The 13,315-nt window shown below is 45.4% G+C and overlaps 1 long non-coding RNA gene across 2 annotated transcripts; it reads right to left on the bottom strand.

Annotated features, from left to right (window-relative positions):
* Positions 1-10,409: 10,409 nt before the first annotated feature.
* LOC102709830 lies at positions 10,410-13,122 on the bottom strand. Of its 2 annotated transcripts, XR_001549993.1 has the most exons (4): positions 12,905-13,122; positions 12,681-12,808; positions 12,152-12,246; positions 10,410-11,201 (listed from the first exon to the last, which is right to left on the bottom strand). It is a non-coding gene; the product is annotated as an uncharacterized LOC102709830 (long non-coding RNA). The 2 variants fall into 2 exon arrangements; XR_423373.2 differs by having other exon boundaries at positions 12,681-13,117.
* Positions 13,123-13,315: the final 193 nt, after the last annotated feature.

Genomic DNA, 13,315 nt, shown 5'->3' with positions numbered 1-13,315 from the left:
TTGCAGCAAGTACACACCGGGTACCAGGTCACCCATCGGGGATGGGTTCGGGTACAATAATTTACCCGCTAGCAAATTCGGGTATGGGTCGGGTATAGACGGGCGGGGATCCGGTTGGGTATGTTCCTGCTCTGCCCGTACCCAACCCGACCCATTGCCATCCCTACCAAATACTCTCCCTCTTCCTTCCTTTCCTTCCCTTTTCTCTGTTACACCCGGAGTTTAATCCTAAGCCTAAATTTGTAAATAATAATCGGCTTAATTAACTTAGAAAAATCTCTCTAAAGGAATTAATTTAAGTAAATCGAAGCCCGCAAAATTATTAACAAGATTTAAACTCAAATTGCAAAATATAAAATTGTGCCAAAAAATTTAATTTAAAATTCAGTACAAGTGACGTTTTCCTTTTTCCCTCATTTTCTTTCTTTTTCCCTTCCTTCCCAAATTGGGCCAAAGTCCAATTTCTCTTCCCTTTTCTTTTTCTTTCCTTCTTTTCCTCCCTCCCCTCCTCCCGGGTCGGCCCAGCCGAGCCGGCCCAGCGCCCCTCTCCTCCCCGTGCGTCGCGCGCTCTCCCCTCCTCCTGGCCGAGCTGCCTTGGTCTAGCTGCGCCCCGCCCCGGCCCAGCGTCCGCGCCCATGCCGAAGTCCGTTTTGCCTCACTTCCCGGCCGAACCGAGCTCGTGCCGCCGCCGTGGCCGAACCGAGTCCGCAACCGCCGCCGCCGAATCCACCTCATCGCCGACTCAGTCTCCAACTACCTTCCCGCCCTAGCCGCGCCACCCCGCGCCATAAATACCCCGTCGCCGCGCGCCGCCGCACTCGGTCCCGAGCCGCCGCTGCGCCCAAGCTCCGTTGCCGCCGCCGTTCTCGCTCGCCGCCGGTCGTCACCACCCATCCCGTCGACTCGCCGCCGCCCTCAAAGCCGCCGGTGAGCACCCGCATCTCTCTCCCCTCTTTCCCCTCCCGCCGCCGTCGTCGGGCCACCGCGCCATCGCTGGGCGCCGTGCGCCGCCTCCCCGCCGTCGCCGCGTCTCCTCCTGTCGTCGTCGTGCCGTCGCTGCCAGCATCCCCGTCGTCCCGCCGCCGTGCGTGCGTGTTGTCGTCACCCCGCGCCGCCTCCTGCACGAGTGCGTCGCTGTCCCTATCGTCCTGCCACCGGTCGTCGCCGTCGGATCGGTGCCCGACGTCGCCGCCGCCACGCCGTCATGGTGTTGCCCTCGCCTTCGCGCGCGATTGCCTCCCTCTCCCGTGTGCCTTCGCCGTCGTCCCCGACGTTGCCGGCCGCGACCCGGTCTTCGCGTCGCCGCGCAGGCCGTGTCGCACCCGTGCTGCCGTGTCGACGTCGTCGCCCACGCTGCCTCAACCCCCGCTCGCACCGCCGCCGTCGTCGCCGTGTGCCATGCCGGTCACCGTCGCCGAGAGCAATCGGCCGACGTCTCCCCTCTCCTCCCTTGTCCCCCTCGACAGGTGGACCCCTCGGCTTCTCTCTCCTCTCCCTCTCCTCCATGGCCCACCGGTCAGTCGCCCGCCGGCCACCTCCCCTCTCCTCTCTCCCCGGGCTCCACCTGTCATCCTCCCCTCACCCCTCTCTCCCACCAACAGTTAATGCCAACTAAAATATTGCTAATGGTGGGCTGTGGGTGCATGGTTTTGAGAGTCGCACCTATGGCAATTAAGGACCGGTTCACGGGAAACCCTGAAATTAATGTAGTGCTAACCACATGCCAAAATGGGTAAGGTGGGATTTGAAGCATGGCTTCGAACTATTTGACGTACCAAGGCAAGGGTATGCGTGATCGAGTATGGACGGACAATCGTGGTGTAACGAAAGCCTCTGCTGCTTCCGGATCTACCAAGGCACAAGAGGGGACTACCCGACTTGGTGTAAAGGAGGGGGTGAAACCTAAAGTGCGGTGGGATTAAATAGGGATAGTTATGTGACAGGTCCTATCACGGTCTCCTTTCCGGTATACCATGGTGGCATGTCGGCGCACGTTCAAGTGCAGTGGAGTTGTGTCTTGTGGGTATAGTACTACACCTCTGATCAGAGTATAATCTATTCGAATAGCCGTGCCCACGGTTACGGGCGGACTCCCAGCTTCACTGTGATTAGTTGAACCTTTTAATGACTTGGTTAAACTGGCTTTCTCTTGGGACTACTGCAACGTGATGTAACGTTGAGTAGTGTTTGGGCCTGTCGCAACGTGATGTAACGTTGGACAGTGTTGTGGTATTTTACAACCGTTATTTATTTATTCTTTAATTTACCTAATTACCTTTATTCAATTTAATCTCTGTTATTTATTTAAATGCTGCTTTATTGCAACTAACCCTACCCTGTCCTTGATAATCCTTATGCATCATTTATTACCCTCTTTTCCGTGCTGCTTGTTGAGTACGGTGGTTTGTACTCAGCCTTGCTCAATTTCCCCCTTCAGAGTTAGAGGTTGAGTCCGTTGGAGGTGACTCTCAGGAGTGAGCTGTTCTGCCGTCGAAGCGTTGCCTGTGGACTAGAGCCGTACCCGCTGGAGCTAGTCTATGTTATCTTTTTGCTGCATTTTCGTTAGAATAAATGTTATTTTCAGTTGTTTCTAATAACGATGGTTATGTAATCAACATTGTCTTTTTGTGTATCCTGGTTGGTCATAGACAGGGATTTTAATACACTATTAAGTTCAGAAATTCGTGTAAGTAATTTCTGGGCATGACATCCTTCCCCTTGGGTCGGCCTGCCTCGGTCGTCGCCCACACCCTCCCTCACCACTCGCGCCTCCCCTCCCCGAACTGGCCCGCCGGCCTAGCTTGCTCCCACGTCTGCGCCCGAGTCCGCCGCGCCTCCACCGAGCCACTGACGGGTGGGCCCTACCCGTCAGCCCCGCCTTTCCCCTCTCCGACTCGGCCTCGGGGTAACTGTCGCCTCTATCGGTCGCCGCCGCCAATCGTGCCCCTAACTGCGTCCAAAATCCCCGCTTTCCTTGCGCCCTACCCTTTCCTAATCGGTGACCCCATCCTTCCCCTACTTAAACCCCGCCACCGCCCTTAGTTGCCGTTTTCCCTACCGCACCCGAACACCGCTGCCCACCTCGCCGACGCCGATCTCGTCGTCCGCCACTGGTCTCCCTCGCCGCCATCCATCACCTCCTATTCCCTGTCGACGTCGACTCGCCGCCGTCCTTCTATTGACGCTGAAAATACAACAACGTGTCACACACGTATGCCTGGGAGTTACTCCAAGACCACTCTAGTACATAACCTAATTCTTAGATTTGTTGGGCGTGCCAGTTAGTTTGATCCTGTAATTGACAAGATATAACATAGGAAAATAGTTAAACCTAAAATCTCTATCGGCTGGATAGCCGATACCGTTTCAGGACCCTAGACGATTGATTTTACAGGAATTTCATGGTGGTATATGATAATATGCACGATCGGCCGAATCAGAAGTAGTATAATTACTAAATAGCCCAATCAACCACTCAATCTCAAGAGATCGGACCTAACCAAGACAGTCTCGAGATTAACTAGCCGATCGGACCGATTTAGTGCTAATCGCACATGTAATCAGCAGCCGATAGGAAGCTAAACGTAGAATTCAAGGTAAATCGCACTAATATAGCAATTACTAGCATAGAACAATACTAACCAGTTGTATACACATTCACGCTAAACCTAAACGATCAGACCTAATCAAGACAGTTTGGATATAAACGTGATCATGTATAAAGCTTGTAGAACATTGCAGCATACGAGCGATTCAATATTAGACAAACGTAATCTGCCAATTTACTTACTAACCCTAACCAATTGGACAAGCTCCTGTAACCAGATTGAACCAAACATACATAGATCGGACTTAACGAAGACAGTATGCAGTCGAGCACGATATGACTATAGGAAACATGAAGATTGATAAATCTAATAAACAAATCGACGAATTACTTAGGATAATGCTGGCTAGAACTTCAGCGATAAGTCCTCACGAGCACTCGATCCAATCCAGTGATACACACTCGACCAACTAGATTGATCGGACTAAACTGAGACAGAATGTAGCTAACCAAGCTCATATTACCAAATTGAATAAAGGAACTCGCGAGGACTTGATCGAGATCTACCACTACTTCAAATAGATTAAAGCAATAATAGAACTCAAGCCACCGATCAGCTAGGCAAGAGATCGAACTTAATCGAGACAGTCCTGTTCTAGCCGACCGACGGGTTTCACGAACTTGAAACTTACATTGCGAAGTTGCCAATCCTCGCGCCGGGAGCTCAATCAGTAGGGAAGTTTTGGCAGTGCGCCGAAGGTATGTGTTTGATCTGATTGATTATTTACAATGACCCTAGACACACATATTTGTACCCTCGGGGTTAACTAACAGGATCCATACTAACAACTAACTATTTACATCCGGACTCTAATTAGATATAAAATCCTAAACAAACTCTAAGATAAAATCTAACTAATTTACACTGACTCTTGATTAATACCGAATCTTTCTCTAACCTTCGGGCCCAATCAGACTTCACTCCCTGTCCGATTCAGATTTTATCGGCTGCATCTGTGTCGTCTTCAATCTTCTTTTTTCAGCTGATTCGCCTTTCTCTTGTCCGATTCGGTCTTTTAATCGTGCATTAATCCATAATGGCGATTTACCAAAATCTGGCATTAATACATGCCCCAATTTCGAAATAATTGATTGTTCCGAAATTTCTTTGTAACCGATCTTCGCTATCGGCTCATTTCTGTTGCAACGGTATAGTCTTAACGGTTCCCCTATTTTAGCACCACTGTGCTAACGGTTGTTTCCTGCTGGCTTGCTTTGTAAGCTTCATCCTCCGCCGCACTTAGCCATTCTTCGCCACTGCTCTCATCTTCTTCCTTGCGCTCCTATAATCTTCGCACGCACTCCCTGCATCCACTGCGCTCATCTTCCCCGCTTAGAATCACATTTCCCGCCAGAGGCTACTGGAGCGCATCTCAGTTCCATGCTAGAATCACATTTCCCCTTGCTCCGTCGCTGCATCAAGCTCCCTTTCGCATCCATTGCTTCATCTTCCTCGTCAGCCGACACCCCTTACGATATCCTAGAGGTAAGTTTCCATCTCGCTCCACTTTCACTCTCCACCATTACGTGCCATGTTTTTTCCACCCAGGGTTTACTGTTAGAATTTTCCTGCTCAAATTTTGTTCTTTTTTGCATTGGCTCAATATGTTGTAGTACTCCATCGGCCCCTTAATGCTTTAACCATTATGCCTCTTTTCTTATCCAACAATTCAAAAACCAAATTATGATTCCATGTCATAACCCTAGGTTTTACTTCCTCGGTCCCATGGGCAGTTCTGACCCGATAGACATTATATGCTCAGAGGCCAATAGGATCCCTTTTAAGAATGTGTTGACGTCAAAATGTGAACGTTGACGTGTCACGCACGAAGGCCTGAAAGTCAATCTCAGACAGCTCCGGTGCAGGACCTAAATTCTCTAGTCAGTTTGATCTTGCAACTGACAAGATGAATAAAACGAGCGATCGGCTATCGAGCCAATAGGTAACAAAAAATCCAGCCGATCGGATATTGATGTAGTAGCACTTAGCCGATAGATTGAGAAATCGGCTGTTAAAAGCTTGGATTGGTTAGCAACTTGATAGAAATAGACTTGAATTAAATATTAGACCAACGTAATCTGCCAAGTCCCTTATTAATCTTAATCGATCGGACGAGCCTCTATAACCAGATCGAACTAAAAATACATGAATCGGACATAACCAAGACAATATGCATTTGAGCACGATATAATTATAAGAAACATGAAGATCGCTAAGTGTGGAATACCTATACTAGGGGTATCCGTAGACTACATGTATACATACAGTCGTAGGGGTACCGAATAAGAAGGAGATTATATCTGTATGGTATCAACCGGAGTTTGGTAACTGTATGATTGCATGCCTCATGTACCGGATCCGAGTTGTAACCGAATTAAGAAAGATCTTAGTCCCTTTCATATTTAGTACATTTTCTATAAAAGTTTCCTCTTTCTGCATCCTCCCACTTCGCACGCCGAGTGGTTCTTACCCTTAGCAAGCCAGTCGGGGGGCTATACTGTATTATGTCATACGGTTATTTTAGAAGTCTATTGTTTAAAAGCTCTTTTTTTCATGAGATCAATATCTGAATAAAGCCCTACTTACCATACCAAACCGAGTAATACGCTACGCTCCGTGCTGGCTAAATCTACTCGGGGGCTGTCGGGATGGGTACACAGCACAAGTTTACAAAACTCATTTCAGATTGGGAGATCTAAATCAGAATAAAGACTTAAAGCAATAGCAAAACAATTGACATTATAGACAAACAAAGGTCTTACAAAAGACAGGTTACTGCTAATGGTCATATTTCCTATTTGCAGTTCAAAGGTCTGAACTATGGAGTCGACACCGGCTTCAGCCTCCTCCACTAGCGCCAATAGCTTCCCCGAATCGCAATCGACTATAAAATCTTCGACGGTGGCTGAAAAGACTACCTAGGAGCAAAGGAACTTAATTATAGTGAAGGCTTGACGAGTTGGAATCATCGACATGTCCCTCACCTCCTCGGCCACGCGCCCGGGTACCTCTTTAAAGCCTCTCAAGGATTTTATTGGGTGGCATAGAGCTGAAGTTGGTCGCCATAGTCTCGAACGACCTGACGATCACCAAAAACCGTAACAGCAAACCGGTCCCGAGTAGCTTTGAATACATTAAGTCGGGCCTTGAGATCAGCTACTACGGCACAGGTGCTCTATCGCACCAAATCTCCAAAATCACTGAACTAAAACAGTTCAACCTCTAAATCTCCAAAACCGACTGAGTGTTACTATGTCCCTCTGTGGGCCTAGCGGACCGATGCGTAAAACTCGATGCTAGCATAGTTGATACCATGTCGACGAAAACGTTGCGAGTTTATGGTTCGCCCAAACGGTGACATAAAATTCGTGATTTCACATTTCGGGAATCAACGGTGCGCCCATATAATAGGCTATAACTGTTTTTACATGGGCACTATTTAATACGCACATGGCACTTAATTGTGCTTTTCAGCCTGTGCCTAATCTTTGAGTAAATCTGAATATACTCGGTACTAACTACTCTGCTATAACGGTCTGGCAGTACTGCATAACCTACCCTACGGGCACAATGTAATTATAAACTACATGTCTGGGGAGACACGGCACAAACCATCTCCAAACCACTCGGGTTCAAATCTCTCGGAGAGAGCAACCAGAGTTGGGTACCACTCGGGTCCGGAAACACTCAGAATAGTATTGCCCGAGTCAGAAAACTCGAAACTTCGAGAAACATCTCTTGGGTAACAGTCCATAGAAGACTATATGTTTAGTTGTTACACATTTAAGCATAGAGTCGGGGGCTACACCTATTTAGGTAAGCCTTTTTTTATACAGTTTTGAAAAGACTCTATGTTTAATTGTTACGTATTTAAGTATAGAGTCGGGGGCTACACATAATAGGTGCATCTTCGATGCACTTATACCTTTCTTCCATTCGGAGCCATCCACAACCTCTACAACACAGAGTACTCAGTATCACTCGGGGAACGCCCAGAAAGCACTCGGATAATGTCAAGCATACTGTGCGAAGATACGCCTGATGATCAACAATCTATACGGACGATTTGCGCGGCTATGTATGACTCCGGGGGCTTCTGTGGAATACCTGTACTAGGGGTATCCGTAGACTACATGTATACATACAGTCGTAGGGATACTAAATAGGAAGGAGATTATATCTGTATGGTATCAACCGGAGTTTGGTAACTATAGGATTGCATGCCGCATGTATCAGATCCGAGTTGTAACCGAATTAGGGTAGATCTTAGTGTTATCAGATTAGGACTCTACCTTATCAGTAAGCCCTACCCCCCACTATATAAGGGGGACAGGTGCACCACCCCTCATGGGGGCACGGCCAGACAGACGGTATATTCAAATCGGTTATCTTCTAGTTGATCTATCCACAATCCAATACAATCGTCAAGCAAGAGTAGGGTATTATCTCGCTAGCCGAGAGCCTGAACCTGGGTAACCTTGTGTCTTCATCCTAACCATCCATCTTTACGCCTCGCTAGCCACTCCATAGATATTGTCGACATCCAAATCGTCGACAATAAGGCTAATAAATAAAATGATGGATTACTTGGAATAATTTAACTCTACAATAAATATTTTGCTGCGATCGGTTAAATCCAATTGCATGTAATCCTCATAAGCCGATGCAACATAGATAAATACCGATCTAAGTAAATTAAGTTGGTCGATGTAAATATAATAAACATGTAGATAGGCAAATATCATCGGGTATAAACGACTGACAAATGACCAAGATCTATAAAATATCTAACATAGATTTCTAAGAATAATCATAGAAGATTGGACCCAACCGAGACAGTTCAAGATTACGCCTAGCAATGTCAAGCTAGATACTAAATAGATCTAGATGCTATCGAGCCGATGATGGATAACTTATCGGCTGACACTCCGATAAAATGATGAGCAAAATACAGCAACATAATATAAACTATCTGATAAATACAATCTGCTAGATCGGACTGAACCAAGACAGTACTAGATTGAATATGTCAAATAGCAAATATCAAATCAACCAAGATCGCTCAAAGTGGTAGACTAGATCAACTCGAGATACAGAAGTAATTCAAGTTTAAACTGATACGATAACTAGCAATCGCACAACCAGATTAGAAGATCAGACCAAACCAAGATAGTTTCAATCTAGTCGATTCGATTACCGTGGCCCGACGAAACGTAGGACTTACCCCTCCGCCGGAGATCGAAGTGTCAAGTGCCAAGTTCCGCCGGAGTTGAAACCTCGGTGAAGAGGGTGGCGATGCGCCGAGAGTAATTGATCTAATTATGATGTAGATAATTTATAATGACCCTGGGCATACATATTTATACGCTTAGGTGGATGCTAGTCCGTGTTGGACACGAGACCTGACTTCTAATGAATAAAAAGAAATAACAAACTCGACTTCTAATAGAGAAAAAGAAATAATAAACTCCTATGTAGACTCTATTTCTAACACACAAGTTTCGATCGGACTCTAACTCTCTTGGAGATAAAATAAAATTTATCTATTGGTAAATTTCCTTGTTGAATTCGAACTCTTCCTGATAAAATTTATATCAGCGATGGCACATTTCCTTATTCGAATCTAACACGGAAATTTACCAAATTTTGGTGTAAACAGAATGTTAGGCTGAACACATCTGATTGGACCCAATAGGAAGAGCTTGACATCTGCCACTGATAAGTGTTTATTTGTGGATAAAAGATTCTACCACTGATAACAAAGTACAAGATCCTTCATCTGAACAAAACTGATGCTTGCCTTGCAAATAATGGGCTGCCTATGGAGATTCAGAAATTGAGATGCCATGTCAATTTTGCTGCATTGAGATTTAGCCCTGAAATAGAAGAGCTGGGTAGGCGTGTGGTCCAAATTCTTCGTCGTAGTGGGCCCTTTGTGGTTCTCCAAATCGACTGGTCGGCCAGACGCGAGGTTGCGAACTCGACCCTCTGGTCAGGCGGCTGTGCGTGAGCTCAGTGCCGAGAAGATGAACATGTGCAGGAGAAGATGGAGAAGATTGGGATTTAATGCTTCGAGATTCATGCAAGACAGGTGCCTCACTAGAAGGGAAGTCTTTACGATCAGTAAAGTCCGATCAGTTAAGGACTGAAGTCCTACCAAATTTCCTTCCACCGGCTTGCTTGGTATTACACAATTACTTTGTGTCATGCTATTAAACTAGTGGACTGGGCGCGCCCAGGCGCGCCGCCTGGTTATAATTGATGCATACCGTACTAAAAGGGTTTTATTTATCTGTGTATAAACTTATTCTAATATGTGTTCAAATCCTAAGAAATTTATTCAAGAAGATAATGTCAGGAATATCCCAACGAATCGGCGAGCGAACACACGCGAAAACCTGGACGAACACCTAGTGCGAGCACTATAGCTGATCCGAAAACAAAACACACAAGCGAACACGAGAGTTTGGGCGCTGCGTAAGTCTAGCTGCAGCCTTTCTGTTTTCTCTTCCTTATTTATAGCAAAACAAAGATGCATGAAAGTTAAAATCAGCACTGCTGCCGTCCCACGTCGCGGATTGCTCGCGTCCATCCCCACGAGTTCGCGATGTGTGCATGCCCCGCTGATGCCGGTCACGACGTAGCTATTCTTTCGCCATGACGCTAAGACTCCGCACTGCAACCACATTCCGGCGCTCGTGCGTGATGCAAATGCAGAAATAAAAATAACAAAACAAATAAGCTAGCACAAGGTTTACTACTAACAGATAAAAGAACGCATGAGCTAATGAAGTTGGGAAATTCAAGAACAACATACGCGAAAGACAAACACTCCAATTCATCGTGCAGTGAGGTCCAAATGTCCAATGTACTCCTTAATCTAATAGATTTTGTCTAATCTGTAGTCAACTCATACATTTAGAGAACAAAAACTTGCTTTTGCAAAGTGTAAAAACATGTTCAATCGCGGCAATAACAAACTCTGGGACAGTGCAATACATTTACGTTATGTACAGCTCAGGCACTGACAATGCAGTGATCACTCGTTAGACTAAACGCCTCCCAAGCAAAACTGAACCGGCTTATCACTTTGCAACATTAGCATAATATAAATTCAGGCCGGCATAAAATCAACCAGCCAACACTTGGCGAGTATCAACCAAAGGCAGTTGATCCGCCCTCAGAAAAGCCTGGCCATGCCAATAATATTGTGACCACAAAAGCTCGCATTCACGAGGACATAGGAATGGCATAATAGCAGATGAAGTTTTGTAAGGGCTTTCTTTAGTCTATACTTGAAGGACTGAGCTTACAACCTGGTCAGAACGGTTAGACCCTGCTTTCCAATTGATGTGTCTCTACTTTGTTTGCTTCATTGCTTGTCAGATAGATTAGCCAACATAAATCTGATTTCTTTGATAACCATAAACTTGTTCTGAAAATTACAGGTAAAAAAAAATCAACAAAGACTATATTGCACTGTATATTTCAGAAAATAGTCTAGTAAAGATATAAGAGGTTTGCAGCAACAGCTCTCCTCCAAGCATGTAAGCTTTGCCTGAACTCGTGCCAACGAGAAACAACTATAGGAACCTGAGAAAACACGAGGAAACAAATAGAGCAAAAAAATTACATAGGCACTTACACTGTTCCTGCAATGTACAATGAGTGAGTAATAGTGTCACGAAAGATCTTGTCCAGTTCAAAATCTCTAGTTTTAGGCAGCAACTTTTTAATTATAAAGTAAAATGTTGCCGGCCTGCACGATGAACAATGCATGGTTGTGCTTCCTCATAAAGAAATTCTAACGCAGAAGCAGTTCTTCCGATCGACATAAATAGTTGTTTTTTTACATCTACCTTTTGGTACTGATCAGAAAGATAAAATTAATATGTTGATTGTACTTTATGTGGATATGTCATTATTGAACAGACCGATCAAAACAAGTGCCAAACTATTATTATGTGCATATGCATACACCAATAGTCTATTAGTCTCCTCAACAGAGCAACAAATTAGCTTTACCAGCCTTGATTGCCTGACAGTCCATATGGCATTTTTTTTGTTAACAATTCATTTGTCCCTTGCTCTGATTCAGCTGATAGCTTTCTAATTACAGATTTGAGTGCCATCTTTAGGGCTATCCTAAATGAAGGAGACTCTTACGAGTCATTATTCATTATATAAAGCTCAATAGACAGACTTAATCAAATAAATTTCCTAGCTTGGCTAGTTGGTTCATATTTTATGGTGCTTATTTGACTAAGAGTAAAAGCTTAAGATGCAACTGATTCTCATTAGTGGGTGTGACAAGTGGCTTCGCTCATTTCTAACAGCCACAAATACAGTTTAGATATTCTAAAAAAATTATGGCTGCAAATACCATTAAAGGTTACATTTCCGGTTGGAGCAACTTACCTATCTACTTTTAAGTAGTACTTTCAGTGAAAATAGTCTATGAAATGAGCCAAATGTAAGACGGGACAAATAGAAGAACCAGAGAAAAAGCAGAGAGCAGTCTGCAGATCGCAAGCCTGATTTACCTTCCTTCAGAGTCATAAGTGCCTGAATCGCTTCCATGAATCCCCTCGTGGATGTTTCCTATGTAGACAGATAAGCGTGGTGACGTTGCATCACCCTGCATGAATTCGACATGATCCAATGGCCCCATTAGTTAGCCAGATGAGGAGAGAGGCGGCGACGGAAGACGAATGCGCTGGTGGTCGCATAAATGAGATTACTGCCGACTTTATGAATGCAGAAATAAGAGTTCACATACTAGAGACCTAAAGACTAGAGTTACATAGAAGTGAAAAAAAATCATATCCCTAAAACCTCTTACTAACACGAATCGGGGTGGGGAAAGAAGCCAAAGCCTATTAGGTAGCCCAGAAAATGGAAAACGAAATGAAAATAAACACAAACAAACCCTAGAGTAGTAGAAAAAACACATGGAAATGGGGAAAAATTCACACGCAAAATAAATCATGCTTCATGAAACAACTATGGGGTCCTGTATGCAACTCGAATCGAGTCGATTCGAAATAGATTGGGGAATTTGTAGCGGGTTACCTCAACAAAACGCTAGGGTGCTTCTCGGAGGAAGAGATGCCGCCGCCGGGGACACCGATAGGCCGACCGGTTGTCGTCGTTGAGCCGGAGAAGAAGGCTAGATGGGGGAGATTTACCTCTGCGAACCACTAGGGATTTCGAGGAGAAACGCAGGGATTCGAATCAATTGATTGAGAAAAATTGCGGGGGGGGAGGGGGGGAGGGAGGGATTTGCCTCTGCGAACCCTAGGCGATGTATCTGGGGGGAATGGATGAGACGCCGAGGAACACAAGGATCGCCGTCGCAGCCACCGGGGAGAATAGCCCGCAAGCTCGCTCCCTCCTGCAAGCTCGCCGAGTCTCCTTCCCCAATCCGGCTATCCCCCAGATGCGATGAACATGATGACAGGGAGTAGTGAGAAATGAAAAGGTAAAGAAAGGAAATAAGAAGCTTCCTCGGCTATTATTTGATTTAGGTGACGAATCAAGTAGTACTTTTATTTTAGTCTATTTTTAGTCTCTATAAAAATCTAAACGGAAGGGATAAAAACGAGTAAAATTGTATTAGTCTATTAGTCCCTTCCAGGGATACTTATTGGGATTAATTTTCCTTTTGACGCAACCAATCTCGCACGCCTGGGCAAGGGCTGTCGCCG

Source organism: Oryza brachyantha, chromosome 4 (assembly GCF_000231095.2).
Source record: "Oryza brachyantha chromosome 4, ObraRS2, whole genome shotgun sequence".
Lineage (NCBI taxonomy): Eukaryota > Viridiplantae > Streptophyta > Magnoliopsida > Poales > Poaceae > Oryza > Oryza brachyantha.
Note: the sequence above shows the minus strand (reverse complement) of the source record. Positions and strands in the feature narration are given on the sequence as shown.